The 17403-nt window shown below is 49.1% G+C and overlaps 1 protein-coding gene across 1 annotated transcript in view; it reads right to left on the reverse strand.

Moving 5' to 3' along the window:
• Positions 1–4621, reverse strand: part of BRINP1 (BMP/retinoic acid inducible neural specific 1) — a 91207-nt gene extending 86586 nt beyond the window's left edge. The window contains exon 1 of the mRNA XM_063409483.1: positions 4258–4621. The gene's annotated coding sequence lies outside the window, so the exon portion shown is untranslated. The remainder of the gene's footprint in view (positions 1–4257) is intronic.
• Positions 4622–17403: the final 12782 nt, after the last annotated feature.

A 17403-nucleotide genomic window follows, 5' to 3' on the forward strand; every position in this document is an offset into this window, starting at 1 on the left:
GATATGTGTGTGTGTGTGGATATTCTTCCTTTCTGAAAAGCTGCTCTGTGTGGCCTGGAAGGAAATGGGCCAAGGTCCTTATGGTTGTTAAAAATCTCATGATACTTTCGCAAGCAGGATGGTGTAAATCAAACAACTGGGCACAAGCTCCCTCGGTCCGGGTAATTTATATTCTGCCTCACTAAGTTCATCTCTGCACTTCCAATGCATGAAGTGATTTTTCACTTCCCCTGTAGTATTTGCTGGCACGGAAAAGCTGCTGGGCTCTGTCCCAGAAGTAGCTGCATTTCATCACCGGGTGAGCGATCCCTGCTCGCACCGGGCCGGCTCCCGCGGGCTCCGCTCGCCCCGCGGCTCCGGAGCGGGAGGACGCGGCCCGCGCACATCCAGCCCCGCCCGGGCTCCGGGAGCTGAGCCCCGCCGGCACCGAGCGCACACCCCCGGCCCCTCCGCCGTGTCCGCGGCTGGGGATGGGCCGGGGAGGCGGGCAGGGATGCGGGCAGGGCTGAGGGCAGCGGTGCGGGAAGGGGATACTGCCGGGGAATGCGGGCAGGGATGATGCGGGCAGGGATGATGCGGGCAGGGGCACCGACAGGGGATGCTGCCGTGGAATGTGGGCAGGGATGAAGTGCAGGGAGGCAGTGCACGAATGCAGTGCACAGATGTAGTGCACGAATGCAGCGCAGGGATGATGTGCATGGATGCAGTGCACGGCTGAAGTGCAGGGATGCAGTGCAGGGATGCAGTGCAGGGATGATGTGCAGGGATGATGCGGGCAGGGGTGCGGGCGAGCCCCGCTCCGCTCCGCGCTGCTCCGCGCCCGGCGCTGCGTGGAGCCACAGCGCCCCCTCCTGGGGCCCGGCGGCACCGCCCGCCCGCCGCGCTGCACAGCAGGGCTGTGCTGGGCTGTGCTGAGCTGAGCTGGGCTGAGCTGGGCTGAGCTGGGCTGAGCTGGGCTGATCTGGGCTGTGCTGAGCTGAGCTGAGCTGAGCTGAGCTGGGCTGTGCTGGGCTGAGCTGGGCTGAGCTGGGCTGTGCTGGGCTGAGCTGGGCTGTGCTGTGCTGAGCTGAGCTGGGCTGAGCTGGGCTGTGCTGGGCTGAGCTGGGCTGTGCTGAGCTGGGCTGGGCTGAGCTGGGCTGAGCTGGGCTGAGCTGGGCTGAGCTATGCTGGGCTGAGCGGGGCTGAGCTGGGCTGAGCTGGGCTATGCTGGGCTGAGCTGGGCTGAGTGGGTCTGAGCAGGGCTGAGCTGGGCTGAGCTGGGCTGTGCGGGGCTGAGCGGGGCTGAGCTGGACTGGGCTGTGCTGGGCTGGGCTGAGCAGGGCTGAGCAGGGCTGAGCTGGGCTGTGCTGTGCTGGGCTGGGCTGAGCAGGGCTGAGCAGGGCTGAGCTGGGCTGTGCGGGGCTGAGCTGAGCTGAGCTGAGCTGAGCTGAGCTGGGCTGGGCTGAGCTGAGCTGAGCTGAGCTGGGCTGAGCTGAGCTGAGCTGAGCTGAGCTGGGCTGATCTGAGCTGATCTGAGCTGAGCTGAGCTGGGCTGAGCAGGGCTGAGCAGGGCTGAGCAGGGCTGAGCAGGGCTGGGCTCGGCTGGGCTGAGAGCAGGGTGTGTTCCCTTCCCGGGCAATCCTTCCCTGGTTTCCCACCTCCGAACACTGTGTCTCATGGTGCTCAGGGGCTTCTTCACCCTCAGTTATGTTCTTCAGCGATTTTTCCCACACACCCTCCCCAAACATATTTTTTCCTGCTTTCTCAACATCTCTGCATCAGCTGTAAATAGCAATTCCTGGATAAAGCCTAGAAATCCACATCCATTCCTGGAGGTGGGCAGGGAGCTGGGTGTGGATCCCTGGTTCTGGAGCTGGTTTCTCTCCCGAGCAATGCACCTGGAGAAGGTGGTGGGGCTCCTGCCTGAGCAAAGATGGGAGGATTTGGCTTTGAACTATTTCTGTCACACAGACAACAATGACTATTGTCTGCTGGCAGACCCATTCCCACGGAGTGTTTAGCATCTGCCTTACACACACCTCCAGTGTAGTAAACAGTGCTGGTTAGGAGGGAATAGAGACACATTCAGTGCCGTTTCTTTTGGGACACATTTCACCTAAAACAACCCAATTCACCATATGTTCCTCCTCTCCAAAGTTTTAACACGGACTTTAGCCAGCCTCATTATATCCCTGCTCTTGGAGGCTTGTCTCCTCACTAGGCCCTATGGAAGGAGGGGAAGAGCAGGAAGGTCAGAGGGGGTGTTAAACACCTCTAACACCGGTGACATCATCTCCCCCGTGCCCACTCTGCCATTTCTGATCAGCGGGGCTTGCAAAGGGAGTATCTTCCCCTGAGGATGAGAGGGTTTTTCTCTGAACAGGGTGAGACCGAAGCAGAGCCTTGCATCGTGTGTTTTAGCCGTAGATGTGGTTTTGCTGTAGAGAGTGCTCACACACACTCACACATATAAAAAGCTATGCAACTCCAGCAGAGCTCTTCCCATACTCCCAGACTCCAGCTCGTGATCAGGGAAGGCATGACGAGTATGGAATTGCCACTGCTCCCCCAGCCATTTCCCTGCTTCCCTGTCTGCTGCTCGTCTGCCTTTCGTGTAGTGAAATCATCCCCGAGTCCTGGGAATCTGCAAAGAGCCATAAAACAAACGTACACACACCAAATGTAGAGGGTTTTCTGCTGAGTTGCAAAGGGCTTTGGAGTCAGACAAACCCCAAATCAATGCCTGGAGCCAACTACAACAGAGAAAGCTACACTGGAGGAACAAACCACCTACTCCGAGCCCTGCTAAGAAGACAGCATGTGTGCGCTCATGTGAACTTCCGAAGGGTTGATTTACATAGTGAGAATATCAATGCAGCTATTTCGGCACGTTCCGTGTGTGTGGATCCCCCGTGTGTGGCTGAGGGAGCCGCGGGGCCGCAGAGCAGGGAGAGCTGTCTGCATCCACGGCACAGCGAGCCCGAGGCGCTGTGTGTGAGCACGGGGTGGGCTCCGAGCCCCACAGCGTGTGCCGGCTGTGCTCGGCGTGTTCGTGCTCCAGGGACACCGCGCTGCCTTGGCTAGGGTGCGTGGGAGGGAAGGAGTCCAGTCTGTCTGCTACTCACAATCGATATTTTTCCTTTATAAGGAATCTTTTTCAAAAACCTCTCATGTTCCTTACGCCAAAGCCACATCTCCTCTTTACTCCAACCCTCCTCCTCTCACTGTCTCCCAAATACTTCTCTACAACTCCTGGGAAAGCAGATTTACTGCCATTAACAAATTATTATTTCGCAGCCAGAGTAAAGCATGAAGGACCCTTCTGTCCTGCCTAGTGCAGATGTCAGTCACACGGCTAAATTCAAACACCAGTTCTGCCAGCATTTCATCTGCTGCCGGGTTCCCTCCATGAAGAGGAGACCGCATCCAAGAAGTGACACCTCCTCCCCTTCCCCACCCTCAGGTACGAGCACGGGGGAACTCTCCAAAGCCGAAACACACACACCTAGAACCCCCCTCCTCTCTCCAGATCGTCTCTGGGGCTTTAGACCCGGGCTGTGCCGGACCTCGAGGATGATGCAATGGCACGGAGATGCCCTCCGTCCCGCCATTCCCCAAGGACTGGGAAAAGGCAAAGTTATGCTCCGCACCAGCCTCGCAAGCAGCACTGAACGGGGAAATGAACGCGGGGAAAGCCCATCTCCAGCACCGTGGGGTGCAGCTCCCCGCCGTCCCTGCCCTCCCCCGGCTCTGCCGCTGTCTCCCATCCGCGCTGGAAGTGGAGGCAATCAGCCCAGTGTGGGATTCGAGGCGACAGACTTTCCTTTTCCTCCGCGATTCGCTTGTCACTTGCGAAAGCGGAGCGGTGGATTAAGTGGAGATGACACCATCTCCTTGGGGACGGTCCCCCCCTGCTCCGGGATGTACCGATACTCCGGAATACAGATGGATCCCGGCTGCCTCCCACCCCCAGCGCCACCCCCGCCCCACCGCCAGCCCGGCCGAGCCGGGGCCGAACCCAAATTGCCGGGGGGGCTGCCCCAGTAAAAACCAGCGCTCGCAGCCCTTCCCAGTGCGCGAATCTCGGCCCCTCGCTCGGCACCGCGCAGGCAGAAGGGCTGGCGGAGCTGCGGGACTTGGCCATCCATCCATGCCCGCCGCTCCCCGGGCTGCCCAGGGCGGGGGTGCGGGCAGGGGCGGCGGAGGGGCCGCGTTACACAACAGGAGCCGGCCCCGGGCAGGGGCAGCGCCGCAGCCGCAGCGCAGCGCTCGCCTTACCTGATGCTAATGTCCCTCTGTGGCGGAGAGCGGCTCGCCCGTGGCTTTTATTCGGCTCGGTAGGAACTTGTGGGAGAGCTTCTCTGTCCAGCTCGCATACTGGGTGCGGGGCTGATACTGCAGGCGTGAAAATCCTGGGGCTCTAGCAGTCCTTTTCATGCTCAGACAGAAAATCCCCTTCCTTGATCCAGATCGCGGGCATTAAGGGCAGAGGCAAGGAAAAAAAATCCGCTTCTCTCCTTCTTCCTTTTCCTTTTTCTTGCTTTTTTCCCCCTCTTCCTGTGCCCCCCCTCTCTTCTGCTGCTCAGTTCGTAGCCATCGGGGGAAAGAGCAGAGGCAGCAGGGAGAATGGAGAGGGGGTTAGAAATAAAAATGAAAAGAGCTCCAGGAGGGAAGCGAGAGGCTGGGCTTGCCACCGGAGGAGGGGCTTGGAGCGGGCTGGAGAGGATGAATGGGGAAGAGGAGAGCAGGGCGGAGCCCCAGCTTGGCCATTTTATTCTAAGAAGTGTTTTGTACATAATTAGAGAAGGGGAGGGGCCGGGGGCGAAAAGGAGGGACTTAAGCTCCGGCCAGACGGAGCCTGGGCCGTGGGAAGGGAGGGTGAGACCGCGAAGGGCCGCGGGATGGGGCTGAAACTTGTCTGCCGAGGGGGTCCGAGGGGTTCGGGGGGGAGCGGGGCCGGCTGCCGTTCCAGGAAGACCCCATCTATTTAATTTTTTTAGCATTATTATATTTTTTTTTCCTACACCCCCACGCCTTTTCTCCTCCCCAGGAGGGGCAGGCTGGTCCGGCCGAGCGGGGAGCGGGTGCAGGGCAGGGTGAGGGCTGAGGGCACCCGCAGTGGCTGTGCTCGGAGCGGGCCCGCGCCCAGCCCGGCACCGGGGGGATCAGCACCGCGGACAGCGCCGGGAGAGCCGGGAGAGCCGCGCCGGGCCGGGCTGAGCCGGGCCGGGCTGAGCCGAGATGTGCCGAGCCGAGCCGAGCCGGGCCGGGCTGAGCCGGGCCGGGCTGAGCCGAGATGAGCCGGGCTAAGCCGGGCTGAGCTGGGCCGGGCTGAGCTGGGCCGGGCTGAGCCGAGATGAGCCGGGCTGAGCCAAGATGAGCCGGGCTGAGCTGGGCCGGGCTGAGCTGGGCCGGGCTGAGCCGAGATGAGCCGGGCTGAGCTGGGCCGGGCTGAGCTGGGCCGGGCTGAGCCGAGATGAGCCGGGCTGAGCTGGGCCGAGATGAGCCGGGCCGAGATGTGCCGAGCCGGGCCCAGCTGAGATGAACCGAGATGAGCCGTGCCAAGCTGAGCTGGGCCGAGATGAGCTGGGATTAGCCAGACTGACCAAGCCGGGCTGAGATGAGCTGAGCTGGGCCGAGATGAGCCGGGCCGAACTGAGCCAAAGCGACCGAGCTGAGCTGAGCCGAGCTGAACTGAGCTAGGCTGAGCCGAGCCAGGCTGAGCTGAGCCAAGCTGAGCCAAGCCAAGATGAGCTGAGCCAGGCCGAGCGGAGGCGAGCAAAACTGAGCCAAACTAACTCTGGAGGCAGCTGGCAGCGCTCCCAGCCCGGCTGTGCCTGCCAGGTGAAAGCCCCTCCCTGGGCTTGGGGATGGCCTGGGTGAGCAATGGAGATGGGGCTGATTCAAGGGCATGACCCTGCCAGATAAACCTCAGCAGATCAGCAAAGGCTGCCCAGTGCAGGGGCAGAGCAACAACGCTGTGATGTGAGATTTCCTGACACTACCCCTGGGCTGGGCTGGGCTGGGCTGGGCTGGGCTGGGCTGGGCTGGGCTGGGCTGGGCTGGGCTGACAGAGGGAAATACATCACTTGTAGGTTATGTGGGGCAAGGAGGGTGAAGGGAGACACCCTCTTACCTGCAAGGACAAGCCCTTCTCTGGCCTGCAAGGACACTGTGTCCTTCTCTCACCCATTGCCTCTGCTACAGAACATTGTCTTAAGCTAAATCTTCAGCAAATCTTTCCTAGGCAGAATTAGAAGCTGTTTCATTAAACTCCAAGCTGCTCCAATAGCTTGTCTCAGTTACAGGGTACCCAAATCTCCTGATTTTCCAAGTGACTGTTTCCAAATCACTTTTCCAAGTGACTGTTCAGCCACAAAGGACACCTCCTGGTGAGCCACCTTGGATTCTGTCACACTAGTTCAAATGAAAGACTGAAATTATTCTCACAGATCCCCCTGGTGCAAGGCCACAGAGGCAACTCCACAGCAGGGAAAATTCAGGCACTGGGTCTTACACAAAACATATAAACAAGGTCAAAGCCCTTGTTTAAACAAATAAATGGCTCTTGGGGTGATCATCAGTGTGTTTTTTCATTGATGCTCTTGGCATTTACTAGAAATAGAAGGGGAACCCTTGTGTCCTACATGAGGCTGTTTGAAATTAAAGCAAAGCCTCCATGAACCTGCAGTGCAGCCACGTGGGGTTTGCCAGCTCAACCAATGCAGCAGTTCTGGGTGTCTTTCCCCTGAGCAGGCCTCTGTGGTTTGGTCTAGCAGGATTTGACACCAACCAGAATGACATTTCAAATTCCTGTGAAGAAGGAGAGAAAACAAGTGAGATGATGCTCTTCAGGCACCCAAGGGTCTCACAGACCCAGGGAACATTTCATCACCCAAGGGCTGGAGCTGTGTCAGGAGAGGGTTAGGCTGGATATCAGGAAAAGATTTTTTTGTCCCAGAGGGTGCTGGGCACTGCCCAGGCTCCCCAGGGAGTGGCCACAGCCCCAAGGCTGCCAGAGCTCATGGAGTGCTTGGACAATGCTCACAAGGACAGGGTGGGATGGTTGGGGTGTCTGTGCAGGGCCAGGAGCTGCAGTGGATGATCCTGGTGGGTCCCTTCCATCTTGGGATATTCCATGATTCTGTAATTCTGTGATAAAAACTCTACAGAGTAACACCTTCATCCAGAAAGTCAAAGTCAATCAACTCCTGGGGTAGGTGTCCTGCTGGAAAAAGGATTTTTCTATCAATATAATAAGAATATAGTTAGAGGAAAACATAAAACAATACAGAAAGAGCAGTTTTGCTTATAATTTTCCTGTCCAGAATGTTTTCCCTGTCCCCCCCCCCCCCAAATCACACATACACTGTTTGCTGCCTTGTTTCCTGAAGCTGTGACTGTCTCTGTATCAAAAGCAGATTATTTGGTGCATTGAGTATTCAACATGTTCTCTTACAGTATTGTTGTGCTCAATGAGCTTTGCTCATCTGAATGGACACTCACTGCATAGTCCACTGGTTTAATTTGCTGCTTTGGAAACCTAAGCAGGTTACAGCATATTTGGCTGTGTGTCTGTTCTTATGTGTCAAAGATAAGGTTTCTGGATGCCGTTTTTAAAAACAAAATTATTTCACTTCACTAGCTTTCTCTTTTCAGTGGTCTCTTCTTTTTAGTCTTGGGTATTTCTGCTCACCTTTTCCCTACAATGAACAAAGCCTTGATCTTCACCCCAAATCAGCAAAGCTCCATTGAACAAGAATTTCTTTTTCTTCTTCCTGTAAGGAATTTTTTTTTTAGCTTTTAAAAATTTTAGCACATCCAATCCTCACTTTTTTCACCCCTCTTTCCACAGATGTCTTAAAAGCTATGTTTGGATTTCTTTAAACTATAATATTGTTCCCATGATGAAAATAGAAACCAGTCTATCAGGGGAGGATATGAAGGAGAACAGAAATTCACAACACACAGGATGAAAAGAGAGAGCAGTTTGCATTCATTGGGCAAACAAAAAAAAAATTATAATACTGATGAGGATGGGGAAACAATAATTTGGGCTCTTTATTAGAAGTTTAGGAAAAAATCACACAGAACTGAGAGACCTAGAAGGCAGAGAACTCCAGCCTGAACTCTGGGGGCCTGGGGAAAGAGGAAAGGGCAAATAAAAGCAAGAAAACTTGGTGGCCAAGAGAAAAAAAAATTCAAAATTGAAGCAGAGGAAGATGACTAAAAGAAAACAAAAGAAGTGAGACAAAGACAACCACTCACCACGTCGAACAGGTAGACCAATACCCAGCTGAATCTCAAACAAAAAATGACTAATCTAACTGAAATCCTCTTTTTCTGCTTTTCATTGCTGAGCAAGATGTTCATTATCAAAATCAACAATGTGTTAACAATAAATGTTTTGGTCACAGATCTACAACAGGATCCTATGAGCTGCTATAAAGGAAATTCACTCTACCCCAAACAGGCTGGCACAAAGTTTTAATAATAAAATTATTACCTCTTGCAAAAGGAGCAGTATGTGCCAGCTACACACAGTGAATTCTTCATCTCTGTTTGTGATTCTACAGCAAAACTCACTCCAGAGTCCCATGAGCTGGTGAAGATATTCAGACTCCACTCTGTGTTCTTCTCATGCTACCGGCAAACTTCTCTTTCCCACATATCCTGTTGTGCTGTCCTCCTTGAGGATGCACAATGTATTCTTGTCAAGGTTTCACAGACTTCATTGTTTATTACAGGCTAAAAATGGATTAAACTTGCTTTGTGAGCATTGTATTGATATTCTGGTGCTCTCTCAGTCTCTTGTGAAATATATTTCCTCTTTCTCCTCTGCAAACAATATCACAGCAAGCAGTGATCTCACTCAGACTGTGCTTTGTGCTGGCTGCAGAGATATCCTGGGCACCAACCAGACTCATCTGCTGCTGGTGTCCCTGAACACCTGGATGAGAGTGTCAGTGTTCCCCAAGCAGGATGGGTGACACAAAGGGCTCTGTGACCAGGAAACTGCTCAGAGAGGCAGCAAGGAGGCTGTGAATGGGCTCAAGGGTCAGGCCAAGATGCAAGGAGCAAACAGAGCCTGTTTCTATCACCCCCAAATGCAGAATTAAAGGTTTAAGCTGAGTCTTCAGCAGTGGCTGGGGAATCCCTGGCCAAGACAAAATGCTGGCAGGTCCCAACAGAATGGGAAGGAGCAGTTGGGAAGTGTTTGAGTTTTTTTTTCTAAAAGGAGTTTCTGATATCTAGTTCCCCTGCATTAAACCGAATCCTCATCCTCAGTGCAGTTCTTGGATACCTTAAAAATTCTGACCTCACTAATCTTTCCAAATAGGTGCTTCCCCATCTTTGCATTGTTCCTAAAATAACATATCCCAGATTTATCTGTTTAGGTAAATCCCTTTCCAGGTTCAAACTAACAAAGGCAGAAATGCCATAACTTCAGAATCAAGCTCCAGCTGTCCTGGGCACCCATCTTTCAGGACACTTGTTCTGAGCACCATGAGCTTCTGGGGTTGCAGAATGAGATTTTCAATTTCCTGAGATCCAGCTTTCTAATTAGCTTTTTCAGTATTTTGTCCTGCTGGTCTGCTTCTCAGCAGATGTCTTGTGAGAAAGAAATAATTGTGATTTGTCTTTCATTGAAGTTTAAAATAAGGCAGCGACCAGTCTGAGGCCAAATCTAGGGAAATACAGTGGGCAGAAAGAACAGTTGGAATTGGTTGTTTCCCAGCTCTGAAGATTGTTTCCTGACTGTCATTGATGTGACAGTTCCTGGCCAAGACTAGAGGATACAAATTAATGATTTGATCCATTGGATTCGTGGGGAATTGGAACAGGCCAGACATTTGGTTTCAGATATTCATCTAAACATTCTCTGCAGTTAACAGAAAGTGGTAATTTTAACTCTACAGGTGTAATCTTCCTATTATCTTAGAGAGTGTCTTTGACATGGCTTGAATTTTCTTCTGAAATCGTGTCTCTCTGTGTTGACTCTAAAGGGAAGCAAATCAGTGCTTAAGAGGAATTCCTAAATTTTAGAAGGATGAAGCCATAGGATTTGAATACTTTCCTTTAGAGCTTGCTGTGGTGCATGGAAGAGCAAGTAAATGAACCTATATCTGCTGATTTTCCCATTTAGGCACGAATCCATATCCTTTATTAGCAGTCTTTCATATTCACTATTGTTGCTATTGTGTGGGACCAAGCACAAGTCATCAGTATTCATCACCTGCAGTTTAGTTTCCTTCTGAACTTGGACTACGACTTTCAAAAGGGAACTACTTGTAACTCCCAGCCCATCATGAGCTGCACAGGAGGCTTCAAGCCTTGCTCTGCCTCTATCTGCAATCACTCAGCACTTCAGACCACTCAAAAAAGAAAAAAAAAATAATGTTGTCAGATGAAACTCATGTGCAGTCAAATGCAGGGACTAGAGTGTTCAATGGATTTTTTTTCTAATTCCTCACTCCAACATATCTATGTTCTTGTAATGTTTTATATCTCACAGAGGCCCCATAAAATTCACTGCAAAGGAGATGGCAAAGCAAGAGGCATGGGTATTATGAAGCAGGCATGAGAATAAAAAGGTTTAGCTTGATTAAAAGAGTTGCAGAAGAGCCACTGTCATCCAGAGTCCGAGCTAACTCTGATGAGAGTGAGAGGGTCAGTTCTGATTTTCCCATCCAGCAGGGCTGTGCTGAGCTCCCGCACTGATGTTAGCACAGAACAATGGTACCACCCCCAGCAGAAACCCAAATCATGCCACAAGCACCCACCCCACTGGTGACTGTTGAACTGATCTGATCCATTCTAACCCTCTGGGCCCTTCTTTTCAGCCTCTGGGGGGGTGGCTTTGTCTTCTTCTCCCTGGATTATAAATCCCAGCCCAGTCACCTGGCTCTCTGCTACACAGCACAGCAGGGAAACTCTGTTTTCTGGAGCCTGAGGGTCCAAATCTCCAGGACAGGGAGTCCATCCAGCATTTCCAACAGATTCAAGCAGCCTAAATGCACTTTTTTCAACAACAGAGGTCCAGGTCAGAACAGATCATCACCACTATCTCTGGACCGACACACCTGGCTAGTATTGAACATAGAGGGAGGAATAAAAAGCAACTTTTATTTTTTCACTGTTGGGTATTATTTGTTATTTATTTGTGAGAAAATCTGAACCAGTGAGGAATGCCATGTCTGAGAGCGTGCTGCTGCTCTGAGATAACTGCATTTTGCCTCAGGTATGCAGTGAGTCACCAGGTTGATGGCTGGTGCATTCCAGCACCCTGAGAAGTGGAGCTGTTGTTACCTCTCAGTAACCACATGCCTTGAGCAATATTATTTCTCACCTACAATTGGGACTTTTTATCTGGTTAAGACAAAGTGATGCCATCGATTTTCAGGAACTATGTTGAAAGTGCTTCACAAAAACTCTGCATAAACGCAGCCCCTCGGGCTATTCTGGTTAGAATAGTGGCCAGAGCAGGAAAGGACAAATCAAAATATTCAGGAATCTATTTACAGAAGCATGGTCAGGTAAACCAAGGAGGAGCCGTGCTGTGTGTACCCTATCCAGGTGTCTGGGACCAAGCTCTTTGTGTGAAACGCAGCTGTTTAGATGCAGCTTTTATGGCGCCGTTTCCCAAGCAGCATGTTAAAGAGTGAGTATAAAAACTCCAGTTCGTTTATTTTATTTGGATGCTTCCCAAAGCAAAGACTGCTACATACTCTGTGTGTGCACACCTCTCCCTGAGCAGCCCTGAACTCAGCTGCTGCCTTTCCCTGGAAATGGGGATATTCCTGACAAGGAACTTTGCCTCAATCCTTCCCCATTTCCTGCTGCCTGGACATGCCCTGGTACCAGCAGGTTACACATTTCCATACCAATCACTTCATTCTCTGTGGGTTAACCATTAGCCAGAAATTCAGTCTGGGGAATCCTAGAGGTTCTTATTTCCTCTATTTTCCCCTCTGGGTATCCATTTTCCTGTGGCAGCTCTGAACCAGCCCAGATGTCCCCTGGAGAGCATTGTCACCCTCAGTGTCCCCGTGCTGTTCCAGTAGATTCATACCCTGAGCTCAGTCTCTGCAGCTGACACTATTTTTTGGATTCTAGCAATGAATTCTGCACACAGACACTCAAGGCAACTGAAAGGGCTGTGGCTGTCAAGTGTTTCTTCTTGTCGTGCTCAGTTCTTGTTTTCAAGCTCTTCTTACGCCTGTGACACCTTCTCCAGGAATAAACATTTCTTTCCCTGCTAGTTATAGACCAACTCCCTCCCAGCCAGTCAGCATTTAGCTCTTCCAGTGTTTCCTGAGGAAAATCACCCAGCTCACCTCTGGAGGGAGTGATCTATTGTAGAAACTGTTCAGGACCAGCCTGGACACCTGGGCTCTATTTTTAGCTCTGCTGCTGCTGATAGACACATATTGTCAAGGGAGTCACTTCACTCCTCCTCACTCCTCCCTGCATCTGTGTAACACAAGTGATAAAACACAGCTCTGATACTCTTGTCAGGATTATTTGTGTTTGTGTAACTTCCACCTGGGAGCCAGGCTGACCCAGCTGCAGTTGCCCACCCAGTTTTTTGCCCACACAACACAAATGCAGCCATACCTTGAGGTATTTATGGGCAGTGGTACAAGTGAGAGCACCGTGGTTTGCAGTTATGCACACCAGCAGGACTAAACCACCATGGGAACTCTAACACCCTCTAGCAAGGCCTTTCTGGGCTCTGTAGATCATCCCGAGGGAAGTTCTAAGGTTTGCCTCACACACCTCAGTATGGCAACAGGTGAGGTCCAAAGGAAGCAGTACCAACCCTGTTGTTCATGAGAGGGATGTAGAAAGAACCTGTTTTACATAAAAACAGAGGCAGAACTTGGAAAAAACACAGTGCCAGACCTCAGCTAAATGTCTTCAATCTCCAAATCATCCATCTCTACACGTGTTGACAAAACCCACTCTATAGGGGCAAAGTAATTATTTTTATTCTCTTTCTTTCCTTGCTGCTTCACCAATACTCGATCAATATTGTCATTAAAGCTCTGAGAATAGGTTCTGTTGGTTAATCTGTGCCTTGAGTACAACACGAGGAGAAAGGAAAACAAAAGCCCCTCAATCATGTCGCTCTTCCACAGCCATCACCAATCCCTTTGTTTGGGAAAAAGGGGCACATCCATGGATGTCTCTTTCACAAACAACAAGGCACACGGTCCCCGGTTTTCAATAGGCATTTGGAGCCCAGGAGAGCTCTCTCACCAGGGGCAATTTGTAGGTAGGTCAGGTTTAGAGGATGAAGTGACTGAGGTGTCCTATAAATAGCTGGCTTATTGTATATTTAGTGTATGCCTTTAACAGGCTTATGCTGCCATTAAGTCTTGTGTGGAAGAAGGGAGCCATTGTGCCACTGCAACAGCGACCTAATTAGCTTTGCTGAGGATTTCTTTAACAGGTTTATTCTAACAAGTTTATTCTTTAAACGGCTGATAACCGATTTGTTATAAGTCCTTTTAATGAGTCTCTGTCTTCCTCTGTTGGGTTCAACTCGTGTTGCTGTGCTCAGTAAGGTTTTGCATCTACACAGAAGGCTGATTGTGATGTGCTCAGGCTTTGATAAGCTTTATTCTTGCAGCAGATTCCTTTCAGTGTGCTGAAGTAGGTGGAGGCACGTATATTCCTGTAAATAGGAATGTGTGAAGAAGGAACTTTTTCTGAATTGCATTTCAGTGCTGTGCCTTTCATCCAGAGAGGCCCGGGCAGTCTCACAAACTCCCGCACTCAAATTCCGCTTGCTGAAAGGAGAGACTGCCACTGATTTCAAGTGGGTCTCTAATCACAGACACAATTCCTGATTGGTGCATTCACCAACAAAGTGATAAGGGGTTAATTGTGCAAAAGATAACTCCAAACACGGTCTGAGCCCGCTGATATCTCCACAGCACCCAAGGGTCCCTTGGGTGACAGGGTGAGGCGTTCCCTGGCCTTGTACAGGAGCACCTGCGGGACGTGGGGCTGTTCTGACCCTGATGCTGAAGGTGAGATGGTTTCAAATCCTCTGACTGGGCAGAGTGTCCTGTTACAGCCTCTCCCAGGCTCTCAGAATGTGCAGAGATGCACACTTTTCTCTGTGCACCTCCAAACACCTCTGCTCTGGAGGCAATTAAACATAAATTTAGCTGCGCTCTTATGAGACGTTGTTTTTGTATTACTTCAGCAGGAAGGGAAACTCAAGCAAGACCTGTCAGAGAATTAATCAGAATTGCCCCACAGATCACTGGGATAGATTTTAACTTTCCCAGCCCAGTTCTGCAATCTCAGGCTTTGTGTTCTCCATGCAGGAATAAATATCAGCATGTTCTAGAATAAAAGAAGAAAGCACCCTTGCTTAGGCCAAAATGTATTATTGTTCTTCAGATTCAAATAATAATTTTAATTGATAATTGATAATAACAATATAAATATAATAAATATACTTATTACATATAATATACAATATATAATTTATATAATTATATAATTATACAATATTTTACATAATATAATCTATATTCTAATATAAAATATAATATACAATAAGAATAATCTATGATAATATATAATAATATACAATACACTAATCTAGATATAATAATCTATAATATAATGTTATATAAAATATAATTAATTAATATACAATTATATAATCATTATATATAATTAATATTAATATATAATTAATTAATACATAGATAATACTGGAACTTTAATCAAATTATGTATTAAATATAAAACATTGATATTATATATAACCATAATTAATAAATACAGCCAAAGGATGTGTGACCCACATTGAGACAGTCTGCACTGCTTGATCCAGACAATGTGGACAGACAAACTCCTCTTTGATCTTATTCACAGTCAGATTCACCCAGGCACTGCCTCAGCCAGAGAGAGCATCAAGAGCTTAATGTCTGGTGGCAGAATTTTGTGTCATCTTTATAATGTTATTTTGCAAAGAGAAAAGGAGATTCAGGGAAAAGCCAACTCCTGGAATCAGGGAATCTGCTGTAAGAATGAAGTAATGCCTCTGTGGAAGGGGAGGAGGAACTGCAGGTAGATATATGTGCTCACACAGACAGAAAGCCTCAATCTTCTAGATTTACTTCCTAAGACATTTAGGATAAGGTGGAAATATTCTTATCATTTTTATAGATGAGAACCTGACAGACTGAGGGCACTTATCTGTAAAGTAACATAGAAAAGATGTGTCCAGACAGCAAATTTAACTGTTGCTTTCAAAATATCACCCCTGTTCCCTAACCCTTGGATCAACCTTCTTCTAATGGAAGCTTTCAGTCCATAGTACCTGAAACCCCCTGGCTTCAGATCACCAGAAATAAGTGAAGAATTAACTATCGTGGCTTTCTGTATAAAGGGAGTCTGCAAGAGGCCCTGGAGATAACTGCTTCTTCAATTTGCTTCACCTCAGCTCTGCCAGTGGGTTTTTTGTGGGGTTTTTTGTTTTTGTTTGTTTTGGTGTTTGTTTGTTTTTGTTTTTGTGGGTTTTGTGGTTTTTGTAGGGTTTTTTGTGGTGGGTTTTTTTTTTTTTGGTGGGTTTTTTGTTTTGTTTTGTTGTTTTGTTTTTTGTGAGGCTCTGCTAGCAAAAGTTTTACATTGAAAGGGAAAAGGAAGAATTAAAATTTATTTTCCACCAAAATTTTACTAAACAGCTCACAGTGTGACAGAAAATATTTCCAGCATGTGATTTCCTTCTCAGCAGGACTTCTAAACACAGAGACTAAAATCTACAGGACAGAGATGGATGTATACTCCCTGATGGAGTGGGATTTTATTTAAAAATATCAATATTTTGACCCCAAAATTTATATGGAAAAGGCTTTTGTTTCAATAACACCTCTCAATCACAGGATTCTAGTTATACGGAAAACAAAGACAAAGAAATTTTCAGTGAGGCCCCTTGAGATGTGCAGGAGATCAGAGGCTGGGACTCCAGTTTGGGTCTTGTGTGACCCTGTGGGGTCTTTGATGCAGGGAGTGGGGCTGCACTGGGACTCTGCCCCAGCCCTGTCCACAACCCCCAGCAGGGGCTGGCACCAGGCAGGTCCCTGTTTTACCCCTGGAGCACATCCACACCTGCAGCCACAGCCCCTTCCACAGGGAACCTGAGCCAGGACGAGGAGAGGACGCCTGTCCCACCCATCCTCACGGCTCACACAGTGCTCTCCCGTCCTGTGACTCAGCTGTGAGGATAAAAAGCCATTTCAGCTTTAGCCAAAGCCTGACCTTGGTTATGAACAGTACAGGTTTGTGCAGAGACTGCTGATGGAGGATTTCTTTCAGCATTTCTGAGCAAGAGTGAAACCTCATCTCCAGCACTCTCCAGTTTTTCTCACAGCTTATGAGTATAAGTTTCTACCCTTAAAATAAAAAGCCCCTTTCCCCCTCATAGCTCCCTAAAAATCCCCATTTATCCCCGTCCCTGCACCTGCAGTTTTATGTGAGCACAGGACAGTGCCTCGGAGTGTAAATGATGAGTGTCCGAGCTGCCCTCCACAGGCTCAGACCCTCCCCACCCCGGCAGCAAGGCCAGCTCCTCCCAGTCAGCTTCTCTGTGCAGGGGCAATAAAACAAGATATACCTTCCCTCCCCACCTGTTTAACACAGTTGTTTAATACAGTAATTCTGGGAGAATGTGCAAGCTGGGAATGACTTACTGTTATTGCGTGCGTTTAGGGCAGCCCCAAGATTCAAAAACAGAGATAAAAGTTCTATTATCCAAAGGGCCCCTCTGCCCACGGCAGTGTTTATGAAAATCATTTTGTTCCCTTGCAGTTTGACTTTGTTTTATTAAACAGTAAAGCATTTTAAAAGGTGCATGGAAAGGAAATGCACGTGCTTGGTGGAGCCACCTCAGCCAGGTCAGGGATAACCTGTCCCATGTCTCTGCTGCCATCTGAGCAGACCCATGGGAATGAAGAGGTGGGATTTAAACAATACAGCTTTTTTCTTGCTTCCTTCTTTTGAAGAAAAAGAAAAAAAAAAAAGAGAGAGAGAGAGAAATAATCTGTTCATAGCTCCTTACAGCAGCAGAAAACAAAAAAATCTATGTTTTACTTAGCAAAAGAGAGAGCACAGCACACTCCACTGCTCCAAATTCTTTTGCTATTGACTGTAGAAGTCTTGCACTCTTCAAGTCATTATTGTTACTTTGTTACTTTTAAGGACAGACTCTTCATTTTAGGACATTCTAGATTCCAAAAGCTCTTCTTGCCTTTAAGACATGAAGCTCCTCAGACCAAATATGTCATTATTGATGTGTCTGAACATCTTCTGGTACCACAGAGCCCTGATCTTTGCAAGAACTCTGAATTTCTCTTCTATTGCAGTTAATGCTAATTTTTTCCTGATGGATTCCATTGG

This window comes from Prinia subflava, chromosome 12 (genome assembly GCF_021018805.1).
Source record: "Prinia subflava isolate CZ2003 ecotype Zambia chromosome 12, Cam_Psub_1.2, whole genome shotgun sequence".
Classification (NCBI taxonomy): domain Eukaryota; kingdom Metazoa; phylum Chordata; class Aves; order Passeriformes; family Cisticolidae; genus Prinia; species Prinia subflava.